This window comes from Lissotriton helveticus, chromosome 1_1 (genome assembly GCF_964261635.1).
Source record: "Lissotriton helveticus chromosome 1_1, aLisHel1.1, whole genome shotgun sequence".
Classification (NCBI taxonomy): Eukaryota; Metazoa; Chordata; class Amphibia; order Caudata; family Salamandridae; genus Lissotriton; species Lissotriton helveticus.
The window spans coordinates 679452730-679467981 of record NC_136057.1 but is presented as its reverse complement, the minus strand read 5'-3'; the positions used below and the strand labels follow the sequence as shown (position 1 = coordinate 679467981).

Genomic DNA, 15252 nt, shown 5'->3' with positions numbered 1-15252 from the left:
GCGTCCTAATGCTCCCTGCCCCTTCCCGAGCTGCCTGCTGCCCCCCCGGGCCTCCATTGCCATCTGCTGGTCATGTAGCTGTATTATACAGCTGCCACTTGCACCCTGCATGCTGTGCTTGGGGAGAGAGGAAAGTTGGGGGCACTGTGAGGTCCCTGGTGTAACTGTGAGTGGCTGAAGGTTGTGTGCATGTGAGCGGGGCACAGACGTGTGAGCAATGCACAGTGACGTTTTGAGTTTTCGCTGAAGTTCCTACAGGGGAGCTTTTCATAGATAAGTTTCAGTGCTACAAAAACACAGGAGTAGCCAACGTGCCCCCTTTATTAAGCTGCTTGTGCAAGACAACAACATAGCAGGAACTAATGTCACACTATTTGTACACTGTTTATATATTAAGGCGGGGTGGGGTGAAACACATTTCCCTACTTTTCACATCTGAAAGATGGGGGGACATGAAGCAAAGTAAGCATGTTCCATTTTAATTACACAAAACAAGAAGAGTACAGAACCAGTTTGCTCCATTTTGTTATAAAAAATAACATCAGACAGGCGGGTGTCACCCCATGTGATGGTGTCACCCGGTGCGGTCCCCGCACGCCCTAATGACGCCACTGTATCTGGTGATTGCTTATTGCGCTCATCAGCCCCAGCACCTTACCTGCTCCTGCTGCCCCAGAGGCGAGCGGCTCATTACTGGACTAGGGGACTCTGTAATTACTGATGGAGAGCGTTGGGTGGGTACAGGATCAGAGGCCTGGTGGAGAGCGTTGGGTGGGTACAGGATCAGAGGCCTGGTGGAGAGCGTTGGGCGGGTGGGTGCGGGGTCAGGGGCCTGGTGGAGAGCATTGGGTGGGTGCAGGGCCAGGGGCCTGGTGGAGAGCGTTGGGTGGGTGCAGGTTCAGGGGCCTGGTGGAGAGCATTGGGTGGGTGCAGGTTCAGGGGCCTGGTGGAGAGCATTGGGTGGGTGCAGGGCCAGGGGCCTGGTGGAGAGCATTGGGTGGGTGCACGTTCAGGGGCCTGGTGGAGAGCGTTGGGTGGGTGGGTACAGTGGGTAGAAGGGTGCAAGGCAGAGGGGAGAAGGTTGCAAGGGAGAGGGGAGAAGGTTGCAAGGCAGAGGGGAGAAGGGTGCAAGGCAGAGGGGGGAAGGGTGCAAGGCAGAGGGGAGAAGGGTGCAAGGCAGAGGGGAGAAGGGTGCAAGGCAGAGGGGAGAAGGGTGCAAGGCAGAGGGGAGAAGGGTGCAAGGCAGAGGGGAAAATGGTGCAAGGCAGAGGGGAAAATGGTGCAAGGCAGAGGGGAGAAGGGTGCAAGGCAGAGGGGAGAAGGGTGCAAGGCAGAGGGGAGAAGGGTGCAAGGCAGAGGGGAGAAGGGTGCAAGGCAGAGGGGCGAAGGGTGCAAGGGAGAGGGGAGAAGGGTGCGAGGCAGAGGGGAGAAGGGTGCGAGGCAGAGGGGAGAAGGGTGCGAGGCAGAGGGGAGAAGGGTGCGAGGCAGAGGGGAGAAGGGTGCGAGGCAGAGAGGAGAAGGGTGCGAGGCAGAGAGGAGAAGGGTGCGAGGCAAAGGGGAGAAGGGTGCAAGGCAGAGGGGAGAAGGGTGCAAGGCAGAGGGGAGAAGGGTGCAAGGCAGAGAGGAGAAGGGTGCAAGGGAGAGAGGAGAAGGGTGCAAGGGAGAGAGGAGAAGGGTGCAAGGCAGAGGGGAGAAGGGTGCAAGGCAGAGAGGAGAAGGGTGCAAGGCAGAGAGGAGAAGGGTGCAAGGCAGAGAGGAGAAGGGTGCAAGGCAGAGAGGAGAAGGGTGCAAGGCAGAGAGGAGAAGGGTGCAAGGCAGAGAGGAGAAGGGTGCAAGGCAGAGAGGAGAAGGGTGCAAGGCAGAGGGGAGAAGGGTGCAAGGCAGAGGGGAGAAGGGTGCAAGGCAGAGAGGAGAAGGGTGCAAGGCAGAGGGGAAAATGGTGCAAGGCAGAGGGGAGAAGGGTGCAAGGCAGAGGGGAGAAGGGTGCAAGGCAGAGGGGAGAAGGGTGCAAGGCAGAGGGGAGAAGGGTGCAAGGCAGAGAGGAGAAGGGTGCAAGGCAGAGGGGAGAACGGTGCAAGGCAGAGGGGAGAAGGGTGCAAGGCAGAGGGGAGAATGGTGCAAGGCAGAGGGGAGAATGGTGCAAGGCAGAGGGGAGAATGGTGCAAGGCAGAGAGGAGAAGGTTGCAAGGCAGAGGGGAGAAGGTTGCAAGGCAGAGAGGAGAAGGGTGCAAGGCAGAGGGGAGAAGGGTGCAAGGCAGAGGGGAGAAGGGTGCAAGGCAGAGGGGAGAAGGGTGCAAGGCAGAGGGGAGAAGGGTGCAAGGCAGAGGGGAGAAGGGTGCAAGGCAGAGGGGAGAAGGGTGCAAGGCAGAGGGGAGAAAGGTGCAAGGCAGAGGGGAGAAGGGTGCAAGGCAGAGGGGAGAAGGGTGCAAGGCAGAGGGGAGAAGGGTGCAAGGCAGAGGGGAGAAGGGTGCAAGGCAGAGGGGAGAAGGGTGCAAGGCAGAGGGGAGAAGGGTGGAAGGCAGAGGAGAGTAGGGTGCAAGGCTGAGGTGAAGTAGGGTACAAGGGGAAGGGGTAGAAGGGTGCAAGGTGGAGGGGGAGAAGGGTGCAAGGCAGAGGGGAGAAGGGTGCAAGGCAGAGGGGAGAAGGGTGCAAGGCAGAGGGGAGAAGGGTGGAAGGCAGAGGAGAGTAGGGTGCAAGGCTGAGGTGAAGTAGGGTACAAGGGGAAGGGGTAGAAGGGTGCAAGGTGGAGGGGGAGATGGGTGTAAGGCAGAGGGGGGAAAGGGTGCAAGGGGGATGGTGATGAAGGTAAAAATTCCCCCCCCCCGAAAACATTTCTGCAGATGCCCATGATCAGTGCCCACCTCACGTAAACTTCTTGTAACGCCACAGAGCTCCTTGAGCCTTTCTCTAGCCTGGTTACTTTTAGTGGGAGTGCTTTATACTACTCTATGATGGTGTTGTATGCGTTGAGATGTACTTTATAAGAACTTTGTGATTGCAAATAAGGTTTTATGACAGTGATGGCTACTCTCTGAATCCTTCATCACGTCTAGGCTTGATTCTTCATGTAGACCAGTGGTTCCCAAAGGGTGCGCCGCGGCACCCCGGTGTGCGGGTAAAAAAATGGTGGGGAGCCACGGCCAACTGCCAATTAGGTCAAGGGAGCCACGGGTCAAAAAAGTTTGGGAACCACTGGACTATGCTAATGCAAAAACAGGAGTAATTAAAAAGACATATCAAGTAATCACAATTGGGAGGCGAACTGAAGAAAAGTAGCCTTGAGTTCACATGCTTACACCAAGCACTGTTTGCGTTCGCAATGGAGCTCAAGCCCCCGCTTCAATGTGGAAAAGCTAAGTAGCTGTGTGTCTATCAGCAAAAATAAGGTGCCACAGGGATAAAAGGAAAGGAGTGATGTCGCTCAGTGTTCGGCTGCACAGAGTATTCAACTGTGCTGAACAGTTTAACATGCTTAAAGAGTCTAAACCAACGTCCACGCCACCACCTACTGTCATCAAAGTCCACACAGCTTCTAGCAAATCAGTCTGGCTCTGCATTACGGGCTGTGCAGGGCAAAAAAGCACGGGCGCTCACCCATCACATCTTTTCAAATGAAAGGTAAAATTAGAGGACTTCAGTTCGCACAATCAACCTAGCACGCCTTCCCTCATCTTCCGCGTATGCCACAGTACCCAACAGGGTTACAGGAGTGCCACAAACTAACACTATTCACAAAATCATATGTCTTTTTTCGCAGACTGCGACAAGGATAACAAATAATAAATAAGGGCATCTCTGGACAGAACAAGTCTCCAGCTGTTGGGCAAGACAGACGAGCAGACCACCCTTGATGTTTCAGGATGTGGGATCATTTTACGGATTTATAGTTTTTGGCAATTATTAGCAAAGAGAAAAAATTATTTTACACCTCATTCCACTAGTACAAACTGATGGAACATAATTGCTTTTGAAACGAGTTTGCTATGATGTGTAGAAGGGTGTTTTTTAAATGTATGTTAACTAGCCACACTTCTGTCACTCATTCAGTGCGCCCTTCCCCCGCACCCATCATCTCCCCACAAGCTCAGGTGAAATGAATTGGGACATTTCCACTGTTATTGTTGTTCTGCTCACAATGCCCAGTTTAGCTGTAACGTGCAACATATTGCAAAGTCTTCCGTTTCTTCACTGAGACTCATCTATTCAGTTAACATGACACTGTAAATATGTCTTGTTTTGTACAAATCACTCCGGAAAACATTAACAGAGGGTGCCGAAAAAGTATTCTTGTAATGGGCTACTGCTTAGGTGTTAAGGTAATGTGGTGTTTATTTTTCCATGTGCTCGGATTTGCAGAAGAAATTATACATTCGCTCACATCATAATGGTTTTTCAAATGTCCTCATCTTCTATGCAAGAATAGGGTATAAAAACCCTTGATTTTGGGGGTGAGCCAGAAGTCTTTCCTGTTCACTTGGGATGCTGTCCGATTCCTTTCTGATTTTACTGCCCATGGAATCTCACAATAATTTCAGATTTTTAAATACTGTGTAAAACTGCATTTGAGAACCTTTATAGTATTTACTCAGAACTGAATATTGTTTTAATTTTGTAAAAAACCCATTAACCTTTTCATTGATCTAGAACTCACTTATAGATTGGGTCCATTTAATTAATCTTAATTATTTAATGAATGAATGAATTGTATTTATGATTTTGGTATTTAGGAGATGCCTTAATGCAGGGACGCATTGCCTTATAAAATTGAGGTCAACATTGTCTCTGATCCAGTACATTGTGGGTAATCTGACTGAGATAAGTTTTGGTGCGTCTCAGTTTTGGGGTACCCTTTTACTGCCAGAGGTATCTGGGTCTAGGTCAGCTAAGGAATTAATTTCTTGCCTTAGTGTGGGTGCCCGAGTCCTCTTTAATTGTGCTTTGTATCGACCAACCTCCTATAGATCATAAACATGTTTTCAACCTATTGTTTTGGTAAAGGCAAGCAGGGTCAACTCATTTTGGCACTCCAGCAATATCTACAAAGCTCATGAGGTGATCCAGTGGAGGAAATTACTTAATATATTATGAACACTTTCTATTGTTTGGATACAAAATCAAGATTAGATTCACGATGCCTATAACATCTGACTAGAGGCTACACATACATACCAGTGGCAGAGAGTGCACTATGTCAAAGTCAACAACATAACATGCTATTTTTCATTGGTCAGGTAAAATGCCCCTGTATAAAAACATTACAGAAATTGATTTTCAGATACCCAGATTCCTTCAATTAACTAAGATGGAAGTAATTCCAACGAGGTAACTTTTATTTTGGGGTGTAGTCCATGGATTGCAGATTGTCCCATGGTTAAGGTGTAAAAGAAAAGCGTGGTGAGGTGGTAAAAGGAAAGCTTAAGGACAAAGGAAATGTAAGGAGCGTCAGGGAGTTAAGTAAGCATTCTGGATCACAATGTGGGGCAAAAAGATTGAGAGTCTCTGCTTGGTTTCCCAGAGAAAGAAACTCTTATCTCATTGGTTAAATGTATAGAACTAGGTTGAAGAATAACAGCAAAGCTCTCCGTTGAGAACTTTGCATGCGTTTGTGTCTACATGCAGTCCCCAGCCCTCTTCGCTGCTCTATGGATTGTTGCTTATAAGCCCAGGTCATACTCAGTTTTCCTGGGCTGCTTTCTCACAGAACATCTCCAGGGGTTTTTCTTTGCAAAGGCTCTTCTTACTCGCTACCTTTTGCCTTACCTTTTTTTTTTTTTTTTTGGAACCCCTCCCGAACTATACCTTGAGTAAAATGATTGTGTTGGCCTGCCACAAATAACAAAACCGCTAATATTTTCTTGCAATAAGTAAAAAAATAAAAAATAAAATCAGATGTCTTACAAATATTGATTCAGCTACTTCCAGAAGATTTAGATCAGTGTCAGGAGAGATGGAGAACTAAATTAAACGTACCAACTATTAATCTTTATTCTTCTAGTAATTTGGCTAAAGAGGTGCTGATATCTGGTAAGATGGTGGCCGAACATTATATGGTTTTACATGACTTGTATTATTCCCCCAGAAAAGTCTCCAAATGGAGTACCGGTCCACGAGCTAGCTGTAGCAGATGCAGCTGTTTTGCGGCTGATGCCCAACATATGTTTTTTCATGTGGCAAACTTGGTCCCTTACTGATATCCATACAAAATTTCTTGATGGAAATATTGGGTCCCCCCATTTGTATTAATGCTGAGATGGTGCTGCTCGGGACTGATTCCACAAGTGTGATTACATCCAAGGACCGGACCTCTTTTCTGTTTATTTGTATGTCTGTTTTACGGGGGTGTATCTCCAGAGAGTGGATCTCCCCTGATCCGCCCTCTTTTTTGGGGTGGAGAGCGCAGTTATTATCTATGTATAATCTAGAGATTGCAATATATAAAACAGAGTATTCGTAAGCGCAGTATAGGGTTAAAAATTTGGAACCCAATTACCGAATGGATATAGGGCGATGGTTTCCGTTGCCCTCAGCCATGAATGGTTTGTAGTCGTTGTATCTTTTTTGAAACTTTTTCTTGTCTTTCTCTCCTTTTTTTTCAGTTATGATATGTTGGTACGAAATAGCCTCATTCTCCCCACGGTTTTTTGTTTTTTTCAACTGTCAGGTGTAAATGCTTATGTTTTAAAAATTATGTTGTGTCCAAGCCATGTTTTTCTGCAAATTTTCTGTGCCATGTTTGTTCCTTGCATAAAATAATAAAATTAAAAAAAAAAAAAGCAAAGGCTCTTCTTACTCCCTCTCGCTTCCTTTTGCCTTACTTTTTTTTTTTTTTTTTTAACTGCAACCCCTCCCGAACTATACCTTGAGTAAAATTATTGTGTTGGCCTGCCACACATAACAAAACCGCTAATATTTTCTTGCAATAAGTAAAAAAAATGTTTTAAAAATCAGATGTCTGACAAAAAATTTAAATAGTAACAGACCTTCAGTCTTCGTTTTTCATAATACACTTTCCAGAGAGGGGTGGGGAGACAGCCCACAAAATAACCTGCAAGCAAAAACTATGCACATCATTACTTATTTGAAAACAATAAGCAATTTAATAATGCGGGCTAGAGTTGGAGATGAGCAGAATTTTTCGATTTCCCCAATGATGCCCAGCTATCTCTTTTAAAAGCACATTGGCACAATGTTACTAGGCTAACCAGGCCGAGGCATCCTGAGCTTTCCTTCCTGCCACACATTATACCATGACTCCCCCATCCCTAAAAAGAATCATCTCTACATCTCCTCTCAAAGGCCCGTATAATTTCGACCACATCGCCAAAACACAGAAGGAACTACATCAGTTCCTCTCCCAAGCCCTCATCATTTTCAAGACAATCGGCAATATGTAATAGGAGACCAGAACAGCAACCTGTGTAAACCTGGCAGAAAAAATACCACCACAGGTAACACAATACCTGAAGGCAGTGCATCGCCAAACGAGAAAGAAAGAAGTGCAATAATAATAAAACTGAAGGTAGACCTTTGGCAGCTATGCACCCAGGGACTGGAACAAGATCACAGTCAACATCAGGATGGTTCCTACCCTCTTGCAATTGAGAAACAAACTGAAGCAGCACCTATTCAGGGAACACTAACCTCTTAATGACCTCCTCTGAATTGTACTTGAGAACATGTACGCCATGTTGAGGGCTCCTCTGTTCTCTAGCTACGTTCATGCTCTACAAATAGCATTACATAGTACAATCTTCATACATAGCAGTTAACTTTCAATAAATGCATCATACTTTTTTGAAAAATTTACTTCCAACCAGCCAATCTTTTAATTGTCTCTCAAACTATTTCCGTATCCCTTGAAAATGGCTGACTAAGCTAGTTAGAAATGGGATTTCAGGTTGGCTGAGGCTTGCGCCAAAGCCCGGCAGAAACCAACACTCTAGTTAGGGCAAGGGAGTTACACGCCAAGATAACCCCTGCTCACCCCCTTGGTAGCGTGACACGAGCAGTAAGGCTTATCCCGGAGGCAATGTGTAATGCGTTTGCACAACACACACACAGCAGCAACACACTAGGTACATCACAAAAAGTAACTCCACACAAGGTTATATATAAAATAGCCTTTGTATTACCATAAATACATTAGATCATAATCACACAGGTACACTGTGCCAACTGGCACTGGGCAGTATTTACAGGAGATTATATACACAGGACAGGGCCACATGGGCCACTATCAGAATCAGCACTTAGTAGGAATAGCGCTTAGTAGAACATAGGATAATTGTAGCACAAAATAACAATGGTAGAACACAACCAGTAACTACTGGTAAAAGGTAGGTACACACTACGCAATACTAATCACCATACGCATAGATCACGCAGGCACATAAACTCGCTAGTAAAAAATCTACTAGGCAAAACAACCTCCTAATCATGTAAATACAGTTAGAGGTCTAAAGCAGGCATAAAGGCATTGCACATTACGCATAAATCACGTTAGGTATGAGGTAATCACCATCACAAACATAGTAGGTAATCACATTGCGCCAAGATCACATTAGATACTGACCCCAGGCCACTGGCCTTCCACAGGGGCTCAAATGCCCTTTGTCCAAAACGTCAGGGCGCCCTGCCTAGCCAGCCACAGCAAAGATGCGCAAAGTCAAAAGAACAGCGTAAGAGGGTGGGTCTAAACGTGCCAGCTGCCCACTAAGTGCCGGGCAGCTGTAAAGGCACACATGTGAGCACTGGCACTTCCTGGGCCAATTCTGTCCCTCTCAGGGACTCTAGCAGAAACCAAAATGTGCCCTCAAACGTGGCAGCTGCCTGCGCCCTCGCAGGACAGCTGGTGAACTGGGGAACAACAAGCACTGGCACTTTAGAACAAATGTGCCCAATGTTGGAGCCACGGGGCTCTAACAACAATCATGTGCCTCCATTAAGAAACGGCCCCCTGCAGGACGCCAGCCCCTTTGGCCCTGTCAATAATTATGTCCCAGGTGGCAGCTGCCCTCTAACCCTCGGGGAAGCTGGAGGCAGAAATATGGGCCAGGCCCCACAGTGCCCTGGGGACCCCCACTGGGGTCCTTTCAACAAATATGACCCAGTTGGCGCGGACTGGCACCCAGGAACCAATTCTGCACACCGTTGGAGCAGCCCACTGCAAGACAGGCCGCTCTGAAGGGCAAATAGTCTGGTGCCTCGATCAGGCACACCACCTGATCTCGCGGCGCCTCCCCCCCAGCCGGGGCGAAGTCTCCGCTGGCCTCTCTCTCCAGCCTCCGCTTCACCACTCCTTTGGATTCGGCCACGGGCAGACCCCTCTTGTTGCTGGGAGGCCGCGAGGCTCGGCTACCTCCTGTTGGTTCCGTGCAGGGGGGATTCTCACGGGAGCCCCAACAAGGATTTGCCCGATCTCCGCAGCAGCCGCGCTGCAATTGGGCGGCCCGCTCAACTTCCGGTTGACAGGGGCTTGTTTTCCTGTGGCGCTGGGCCGTGATTGGCCTCTGGGCTAGCCCCACCCCCAGTCAGGCAACCGACGCCTGACTTCCACGTCGAGTTGTCCCAGCGGGGCTCGGGCTCCAAAAAAATGCTCTAAGTGCGGGGTGGATCCCCGTTGCACCGCAACCACCACAGCGGGGTAGGCAACCTCCCTCCCCAGATCTGGGCAGCTTCTTAAGGCAGCGGCAAGGTGGGGTGGCCTCCCGCTCACACACACACGGATGGGCACCCGCAGAAGGATCCGCATTGTGGGATGGCACCGGCTCGGCAGCAAAAAGCACAACTCAGGGGCAGAAATGCAGGGTAGGCTCCTGCCTCTTCCACACAAGTACCCAAGTACACGGGTGGGCTTCCGTGATGCCAGCAGCACAGGGGGGGGGGGGTCCCTATGCTCGGGATTCCCTCTGCAGCGCGCTGCTAGACGCCAGCCCTTCGAAATAAAAGGCACTCGTCAGGAATTTAAATCCAGCGCTCCCAGGTGCTAGGTGCCCATACAGTCCTGAGAAAGGCAAAAGGAAAGTCTCTTGGGTGCTGGGGAGGACCCAGCACAGCGCAGGTGGGGGGGCCAAGGCTGGGCCCAGGGGCAAGCTCACAGGGCCCTCCAGCAGGGAGGCAGGGAGGCAGTCCTCAGTGGCGGTCCTCCTGGCGCCCAGCAGCAGCACCAGGGCCCCCTCAAGTTAGGAACAGAGTGAACAACATACATGGGGTCACAGCCCCTTCTTATACAGGCATTTCCTTTGTCTGGAGGGTGCAGGGTAGGGGGAAAACCAGACGCAGCTGGTTCTGGAGCACTTTGTTGTGCTCAGCCCCTCTCCCAATTCACAGGGCAGGATAGGGACATCAGCCGCACCACAGGGGGGCCAGCATTGTGTAGGGAAAGCCCAGCACTATTCAGGTCCCAGGTGCACTCCACCCTCCCATTAACATGCAGATCTCTCCATTCACCACCGGGGCAGACCCATGCTGGCTGCTGGAGCCAGGCACAACAGCCAGCTCCAGCCAATCACAAGCCAGACAGTCAATTCACATTTACTACACAGACATGCCAACTTCAAGAAGTGTCACTTCTACACTAGACACATTAAATCTGCGCACACTGTTGTGCAGCATTTAATCTCATGAGTTTGCACATACCAAAATCGCCCCTGCACTCCCCACACATCAGGAACTACCATGGACACACATATCCCCCATGCATTCCTATGGGAGGGAAGGCCAATCTCACCACACGCACTCAGACAGCGCACGCACTTTACACTGGGACACAGTGTTAAAGTGCGCAGAAGCCAAAAACAACTAACACCAGGTCACATATAAAAGCAAAAAGTTTAGGGGTGAACCTGCCAAAAGGGCCAAGTCCAACAAAGCTCCACTATAAACTTATCTGCACCACTTAACAAGATCTTGTGGCAAATGAGGTATGCAACTCTCACTCGACTAACTCTATGAAAAAAATCCATATTCTCACTGCTGTCTAAAAGAATTTCCACTCTCACTAGTTATGTTATTTGAAAATCTTTTTCTTGTCTCTATAATTTTTCACCTGGCACAGACAGAGAATGCTGTTTCATATACCATTCTATGGAAGATGAAAATTCCCCTTTTTGTCAGAATCACCTAAGAAGAAAACTCAAACTCACCAGAAAGCACAGAATTTAATCATTAGCAATATAAGTTATGCATTCATATCACTTCTCATCCCCTGGCTTTATCTAGGCGACTATTACAAGTGTTTCAGGTCGGCAGAGAAGAAAATAACTTAGAAACTGTGCATGAGCAGCACATCTATAGTGACACCCTCACTGGCACATACAGTGTGGTGTGTTCCTTGCCCCGTGGGATACAAAGTATGGGAACCTTAAAAACCCTCACAAGAACACAATTCCACCCATCCATGAACCTTAAAATCCCACAAAATCCTTACACTCCACCCATCGCTGAAACTTAAAAATACCTCATACCCCTAAACATCACTCCTCCATGAAGCCCCCAAAATAATCTCACTCCGCCCATCTCTGAACCCTAAAAAACCCTTTTATGCCCAAAGTCCAATTATTCTTGACCCCTAAAACCCATCATCTCCTTAAACATCACCCATTCCTGAGCCCAAAAACATTACAGTGGTCCTAAACTCTTCCTAAGTTTAATGTTTTGGGGGATTTTTCCTTAAAATTTCTCCATTCATTTTCACATTTATTAGCATTTCCTCAAAACTGTTTTCCATGATTTGGTTTCCTTCAGTGTGGTCTCTCAGTTTTTGTTTTCCATTAATTCACACACATCGAAAGAAAACAGCACTGTATCCCAACACAGCTATGACACAGTGGGAGTACTAAATAAAAACATAACATAAACAAGCATTGGCAACGTCAACAGGACTGGCATTAAAGGAATGTTGTATGGCAGTGGTTCCAACCTGTGGTACGGGGACCTCTCGGTGTCCGCAAAGCCTCCTCAGGGGGGCTGAAAATACTAAGAAAATTAAATATTAACAGATTAATAAAGTGTATATAAATAAAGACGTTAATGTACAACAGAAAAATTTAGAAGGTACTGTAAACAACTTTGAAATTTAATTTAAAAATGTAATTAGTATCCTCAGATTGATTTGTGGGAACAGTGCAGGTGCATCAAACAGAACACAGCAAGGATGATGAGTGGCCTCAATTGAATGTAGAAAAGCCCCAATCTTTCTAATAAAAAATATATTTTATATATTTATATGTGTTTGCAAATTAAGTAACATGGGTCATCAGCAGTGTACTTGTTTGATGAATGATATTTTCTGTATTTTTTAGGGCTCGGCTGAACGCACAGAAGCGCGTCTCCGCCGAGGCTCTTTTGTCGGCGTGTCTGCTTCCCAGGAGACAATCCTGGCCGCGCGCATCGCCTTGGAGGCGATTTGAAAGTGGCACGCGCCGACTGGCACGCGCCGCGCTTGGCCTGGCTGTCTCCTGGGAAGCGCAAACATACCCAGGCACACCTCCCCCTGCATGCATGTGGCCACACACACACGAGCGCACATACATGCACGCAGACAGAGACACTCCCCCCCTCCCTCGCACACAGACACACACAGGAGCGCACATACACGCACACATACAGAGACACATGTACACACATCCACACCGTGATGCCTTTGAAATGTGACGCGCATGCCCCTTGCGGTGCAGTTTACCCTATATCCAGACGCGGCTCGCACCCATCCATGCCCGGTCGCCCGGCGCCCTCTCCCGGTCCCTCCTCCGGGTCTTGCTCGGCTTCCTGCGGGTCTCCGGCTGCAGCGCGCCCGGGTCTCCCCTCTGCGGGTCCCCGTCCTCCGTAGCTCTCCAGAGCGACCCCTGGCGGAGAGTGTGTGTCCGTAGCCGCTACCTCCGGCTTCGCTGGGCAGCCCCGCACTCCTCGCTGCTGCTTGATCTGGGAGTCCTTGGGGCCGCCGACCCCCTGTTGGTCCTGAGTTCTCGCCGCGCTCCGGGCTCCTCTCTGCGGCTGCAGCCCTCTGCTCTCTGCCCCTGACCTCGGCCTCCCTCCGCTCGCACACTCTCCGATCCCTCTCTCAGACCCCGGAAGTCTCCGCTCCTCCTCCTTCTCCCGGCCCGCACTTCCCTCCTCCACAACTCATCCTCCTCTCCCCCTCCCCTGTTTTGGACGTCCTTTTCCAGGACCCCCCTCCCCTGCACCTCCTCCTTCTCTCGGTCTCACAGTCGCCTGCTGGGCAGCCTCGGGCCCTTCATGCAGCTGTTACGGGAGTTTGTGCCCGCAACCTGTGAATGCGCTGGGGGCGGAGGGGTCTAGGATGTCAAGGGGTAACACCTCAACATACGGGCATTACCAACGTCAGAACACCCCCTCGTCACACTCACCGTTTTGTGACGGGACCCTTGCCCACTGCTCTGCAATGGACCTCGGTGCCGCTGAGAGACCAGCAAACTCCAACCGCCCTTTGACACCCCTCATCCAAAGCTACTTGTAATGGCAGATTTACACCCCCCCCCCCCGCCCCAGTAATCCTGCGAGAGGGCAGGTAAATAATGGCATAGTGAGTTCGTACATGGTCTTTGCAGAGATGAGAGCAACTCCGGCTGCGGAGATGGGCCTCAGAGAAGCTCAAATCGTCCCCTTACTCCCTCGCCCCATGTCTTTATTACCCGGGTGCGAGGGGGCCCCAGAATGCCTTGCTGGGTGTATGTTTGGGAATCTGTTATCCGATAAAAACCCTTCAGAGGTTAGGGAACATGAGCCACCTGAGAGACTCCGCTACACCGCCCACCTCCACCTGTGGTGAAAGGGGTGGGCAAGAATGCCCTTTGACCCCGGCTCCACCGGTAATGCCTGGAATATAAACAAGCATTAGAAATGCAATAGGTCTCGGGTTTATTTGAGTTAGAGCTAATGGCATTGTAAATGGCAATGTCTTTTAGCCATGTGTTATGGAGTGTATGCATGTGGTGTGTAGTGTAATTATGTGGGTTGGATTGGAATTGTAGCAATGGTGGCATGCTGCGCTTTAGATGAATATGTTTAAAAGTAAAGTGCACCATACTGCGATTGCTACAATAGTTAATTGTGGATGCGTTAACAATTGATGTGTGCACTGATGGCTGGTGGTGTGTGTGCCTGTAGAAATTGTGCACTGATGGCTGGTGGTGTGTGTGCTTGGTGGAAGCGTGCACTGCCGGCTGGAGGTGTGTGTGTTTGGTGGAAGCGTGCACTGATGGCTGGTGGTGTGTGTGCCTGGTAAAAGCGTGCACAGGCGGCTGGAGGTGTGTGTGCCTGGTGAAAGCGTGCACTGATGTCTGGCGTTGTTGCCCGGTGAAAGCGTGCACTGACGGCTGGTGATGTTTGTGCCGGTGAAAGTGTGCAGTGACGGCTGGTGGTGAGTTTGTGGTGGTGAGTTTGTGGTGGTGAGTGTGTGGTGGTGAGTGTGTGGTGGTGAGTGTGTGGTGGTGAGTGTGTGTGGTCTTATGTGTGTGGTCTTATGTGTGTGGTCTTATGTGTGTGGTCTTATGTGTGTGGTCTTATGTGTGTGGTCTTATGTGTGTGGTCTTATGTGTGTGTGGTCTTATGTGTGTGTGGTCTTATGTGTGTGTGGTCTTATGTGTGTGGTTGCACTCGCACTCACTCTGCTGCACTCACTCTGCTGCACTCACTCACTCTGCGCACACACTCACTCTCGGCAAACTAATCAATGAGGCATGAACTGCTATCTTCAGCGAGAGAAATGAAAAATAAACCAGAGATAATCCCCTCAGTTAAAAGGTTATTCTCTGCGATAAAAGCTATTTTGTTAATTGATTTACTTACTGCTGTGGTGAGATAAAGAGAGGGAACAATTAGAGAATTCCAGTAGAAAGGATTTGAAAGGGCAATGACGACTTAACATTTTATGCTGTTTGATTGACAATGTAGTTTAGTGCAATGTAGAAGTACTCCAGCATTCTGTGCTACCAGTTAAACAATAGAGGATTAAAAAGAGCACGCTCCCAAAATTGGTTTTTGTCCAATTAAAATGTCACCTCTTCACCATAATTTGCTCCTCTCTGAGCACTGCATGAAAGTACTGACGGATACAAGGCCTACCAATCTAAACCGGACACCTTCTTAAGAGGAATGCACAATGATGTCGTGCCCATACAAAATACTTCATCTATTTTGTATTTTCATTTTGCATCACACCAAATATTTCCCTTTGCTGGTTCAGTCCGTATTACTGTCAGGTTTTAATTTCCGGTTCTGAAATAAAAGACG

At 48.9% G+C, this 15252-nt stretch overlaps 1 protein-coding gene across 2 annotated transcripts in view; it reads right to left on the bottom strand.

Annotated features, from left to right (window-relative positions):
• Positions 1-15252, bottom strand: part of FAM107B (family with sequence similarity 107 member B) — a 259298-nt gene that overhangs the window by 153539 nt on the left and 90507 nt on the right. The window contains exon 2 of one of the 2 annotated variants that reach the window (XM_078674203.1): positions 11921-11976. The exons of the other annotated variant lie outside the window; for it this stretch is intronic. The gene's annotated coding sequence lies outside the window, so the exon portion shown is untranslated. The remainder of the gene's footprint in view (positions 1-11920; positions 11977-15252) is intronic. 2 annotated transcript variants of the gene reach the window in all.